The sequence below is a fragment of the Triticum aestivum genome, chromosome 5B, assembly GCF_018294505.1.
Source record: "Triticum aestivum cultivar Chinese Spring chromosome 5B, IWGSC CS RefSeq v2.1, whole genome shotgun sequence".
NCBI classification, from domain to species: domain Eukaryota; kingdom Viridiplantae; phylum Streptophyta; class Magnoliopsida; order Poales; family Poaceae; genus Triticum; species Triticum aestivum.
The window spans coordinates 561,555,388-561,560,276 of NC_057807.1; positions in this window are offsets into that span (position 1 = coordinate 561,555,388).

The following is a 4,889-nucleotide window of genomic DNA, read 5'->3' on the forward strand; positions in this document are numbered from 1 at the left end:
TCGGGTGAAGGCTTGTTCGCCGGTAGCGGTAGGACGAAGAAACAGTGCTTCCCCGCCGAAGCTGGAGGGACGAAAATGAGAGATTGCTACGTGCTGACACTTGACAGATGACGAAAAAAGGCAGTAGAGACAAGTTTAAGTTCCAAGCCAAAAAGGCTCTAACTCAAAATTGACCCGTTCTAGAGTCTAGTCTATAGTAGTACTATTGTCTCTTCTTCCGGAGACTTTGCGAATTGCGATGGTAGTAGCTGGTTGCTTGCTGGTCCAAAGGCCTTGTCCTATGGAACGAATCATGCGAATAGGGTACGTAGGCACGACTAATAAATGTGTTCGTTTCTGATTTGTTCGTGTTGCTTATCTCGCTTGTCACGTGATGACTAAAATGTGTCCATCCTCTGTGTGTGTGAAAAATGGGAGAGATTAGCAGAGCATACCTCTCGACTAAGGGCACCCCCATCGATCCAAAACACTCATCTCTTTTGATTTACCCAAATGATAAATACCACACGTGTGGCATGAAGTAACACCGCTCTGACGTTTTTATAACTAAAATTGTCATCCGAAAAATACCCCTAAAAAAACTGAAACTTGCTATCAAAACAGAAAGTTGTCATGCTTCATAACTAAAGTTGCCATCATCGATTAACTAAAGTTGTCATCAAAAAATGTCAAGACGGAATTGCTTCGTGTCACACATGTGACGCTTATCTGGGTCCTTGATTTAAAAGAGAGTTCTTTTAAGAGAATATTTATTTCGAAAACCCCTTCATTATATTATTTATTTTAAAAATATTCATACAGTCATTCTCGTTCTTGTTAGGTTCAATGTCATGGTATGGGCTGTGTGATGGCTGTGATAACCCTCAGTAAGAATAATGGCTGTCATGTTCTATCCCCGTTCCAATGGTGTGTCTAGCATTGTCGGAGGGAGCGTGGAGGTGTGTCTTCGTTGGATCTCGCGGGATTCGGTTGGTGCTGGTTTGGTGCATATGTTTTGATCCAGTTTTTGTTCGAATTCGTTTGGTCGTTTACAGGTTTGACCCTTTCAATCTACGAGTTTCTTCATCAGGATGGCTGCTGCTCTGGTGCGCTGGTCCCGCGAGGCCTTAGCACGACGACTTTTCGACTGTCTTGTACAATAAGGTTTGTCCGGCTCTAGTTATTGTAGTCGTCCTTAGGTGGTCCACGGACCTGATTGTAATTTTTATTACATCTGATGCTCTTTGTACTTCAAGATTGAAGATGAATAAATTGAAAGTTTCTCATGCAAAATAAAGGTTATATAATATCAACGAATCCTAATCTTTCGAAATTTATTCTACACGGTTTGTTTGATTCGTAGGATTGCATTCCTTAGGAGAAAAAAAATCTTATTATTGTAATTCTTCAAACACCCTATAAAATCCTTTGAATCAAAGAGGCCCTTAGTGTTTGATATGTTCTTGACAATTTTCATGCAAAAAGGAATGGTTGCACTTCGTCAAGGAAAAAAAAGGCAAAGTCGATGCTCTACAAATGCCAAAAACAGGACCCAACTTGTTTTTTTCACAGGTCATAATTCTAAACTTTTAACCACAAAAAATTATGCATGTCATTTGAATATGGACGTTTACGTGTCTAACTTTTTTTCGTATTCTTTTGACATTCAGAAAAGTATTTTGGCGCGCATGAGATATGCTCCCTAGAGCCAAATTTAATATCTGGAAAATATGTGGATTTCTCGTAATAACTAAGGGGCGATCAAGAAAGATACATCTTCTCCTATTCACACATTTTGTAGTTTAATGGAGTCACCGTATAGTTTAGGAGCACGCAAAACTAACCGTTAGAGATAACATTCAAACATAGTTGTTTTTGTAATGTATTTTCATTATCGTCTCTGGCTGCCTTTATCGACCAGTGTAGGCGGCACCCTTAATTTTTTTTAATGTTGCACCCTTACATTTTTTTTTACTTAACACTAGTGGTAGAGCTACGGGATAGGCGGATAGGTCGTGCCTTCGTTGCTTGTTCCTCGCCGCAGCCGAAGGCGCGTTCAACGACCATGGACCATGGTTAATTAAACAAAAAAACAATTAGGGAAAAGGGGTAAAGCTTGTCTCGTAGCACGTGCGCTAGCCAACCTTTGGAACCAAACACGCTGGCGGAACGGAAGCTCTCACACTCCCTTTATAAAAGACCTCCTCTTTCCATCCATCAATCTCAAATCTCAGGCCTAATTACACGACTTGGTATTAAACACCACCCGAGCCATCAACCTCCTTCGCTCACATCGCACCAAACCAAACCCCGCCGTCCCTCCAGGACCGAGGGAAAACGCAACCAGGAGCTCGGCCATGGACACTACGACGCGGGACGGCGAGCAGCGCACGGGCATGAACAGGGGCGTGCCGCCGGCGTGGGGCGAGATGGAGACGGACTGCCTGGTGCACGTCTTCCGCCGGCTGGCGCTGGAGGACGTGGCCGCCGCGGCGCCGCTCGTGTGCCGCGGCTGGCGCCGCGCGGCCGCGGACCCGTCCCTCTGGCGCGCGCTCGACCTGCGCCACGACCACGTCGCGCGCTTCATGCCCTGGGGCCCCCTCGCCGCCGCCTTCGCGCGCCGCTACGGCGTCGCCCGCTTCGCCTTCGCGGGGTTCCTCACGCTCTGCCTCGCCCGCGCGGCGGGCTCCGCGTCCGACCTCGCGCTCCCGCCGCTCCTCTCCTCGCCGGCCGCCGAGCTCGACCGCGTCGCCGCCGGCTGCCCGAGGCTGCGCCGGCTCGCGCTCCCGCCGCTGCTCTCCGCCGCCGACGAGGCGCGCCTGCCGGAGCTCGTCCCGCGGTGGCCCCTCCTCCAGCGCCTGGAGCTCGAGTCCAAGCCGTCGTCCTTCCCGGCCGTCGCCGCGCAGCTCGCGCTGCACTGCCCGGACCTCTCCGGCCTCAAGACCTCCGGGGCCATCAAGCCGGAGGACGCCGCGGCCATGGTGGCCTCGCTGCCCAGGCTCCGGTCGCTGTGCCTCGACTCGTCCTACCTGCCCAAGCAGGAGCTGCTCGCCATTCTCGCCGGCTGCAGTCAGCTCCAGGAATTCAGCGCCAGGAACTGTGTCGGGTTCAACGAGAAGGACGAGGAGGTGGTCCGACGAGGCGCCAGGATCGAGAGGTTCGAGATCGGAGGGTCCAGATTCGTCGACGAGATGATGACCGACGACGAGTTCTGCGGCTCTTCCTACGTCGACGTCATGTGATCTCCTCTTTCAAGGCCTGATTGATTTAGTCTCATCTTCTTTTTTGCGGGGATTTAGTCTCATCTTGGTGTACCCGCCGTGCACGCGTAGCACAAAACTTGATGCGTATTGGAAACACTTGCTGTTTTATTTGAAGAGAATAATGACGCATTCGATTGCGATCACTGTGTGTGGATTGTCGTGAGTGATGGGTCTACGTTTAGGAAGGAATTTACGCACGTGTGTACATTTGTTTGTCTCGCTACGTAGTGGATACTTCCTCTGTTCACAAATATAAGAGCAACTCCAATGAGCCGACCCAAACGGACACATATTTTGTCCGCTTTTTGTTCGTTTGGGTCGGCCGTCCGTCTAGCGGATATGAGGCGAACGCACGCGGACAGTGACTGCTCCCAACGCACAGACGCAAAAAGCGGACAGGCGCACAGCAGCACCATGGCAAGCAACTCCTTTGCAGCCACCCCATCTCCACTTCCTCGGCGGTGCTGGCACCGGTGCCGGCGGCAGGAACCTCCTCGCGTCACTCCTCTACTCCTCGCCGGCAGGCACCTCTGCTCTCAGTCGCGTCGCCCCTCCCCTCCTTCTCGCCGACGGGCACCTCCTCGTGCCGCCCCTCTGCTCCTCGTCGTGGTGCCCCTCCGCTCCTCCTCCAGCTGCATCGCCCCTCCACTCCTCCCCGCCGGCCAACACCCCCTCGCGCCCTTCGACCCCGTCACGCCCCTTCCGGATCAAGGGCGCCGCCGCGCAGGCCGGGGCTCTGGAGGCCCCCCGCCAAGTGCTTCTTCCTTTGGATCGGTGGCGGGCACCTCTCGCGTCGCCCCTCCGCTCCTCCTCGCCGGCGGGCACCCCATCGGGCCCTCCGCCCCCCGTCGCGCCGCCCCTACGCCACCCTCGTGCCGCCGCAAGATCTTGTCGGCGCTGAAGTCGGGGGTTCGCTCTGTCGCGGGTGTAACGCCTCGGATTCGATGCGTCAGGTGTCTGCCAGTTATTCGTCGGTGTTGCCATGTCATTTGCTTGCCTGTTGCATTTTGTCATGTCATCATGTGCATTTCATTTTGCATACGTGTTCGTCTCATGCATCCGAGCATTTTCCCCGTTGTCCGTTTTGCAATCCGGCACTCCTATGTCCTCCGACGTCTCCCTTTTGTCTCTCGTTGTGAGTGGGTGTTAAACGTTCTCGAAATGGACCGAGGCTTGCCAAGTGGACTTGGTACACCACCGATAGACCGCCTGTCAAGTTTCGTGCCATTTGGAGTCCGTTTGATACTCCAACGGTTAACCGAGGGACCGAAAAGGCCTCGTGTGTGTTGCAGCCCAACACCCTTCCAACTGGCCCAAAACCCATCCAAACCCCTCCATGCCCTCCGCCGTTCGATCACGATCGTGTGGGCGAAAACCGTGCCCCATTTGGACTCTCCTAGCTCCCAGAACCTATAAATATGCCCTCTCCCCCGAAATTCGCGGATGAAATCCTCCCCTAACCCTAGCCCCGCTCCCTCTCCGCCACCGAACACGTCCGCCCGGTGACCGGACGCGTCCACCCCGTTCTCCCCGTCCAGTCGTGGCCTGCCACGTGGTGCCCCTGCGCCCACATCGCCGCCGGCCCGCCCCAGGCCCGAGCGGGGCCCGCCCGAGCCCATCGGGGCCCGAGCGCGCGTCGCCGCCGCG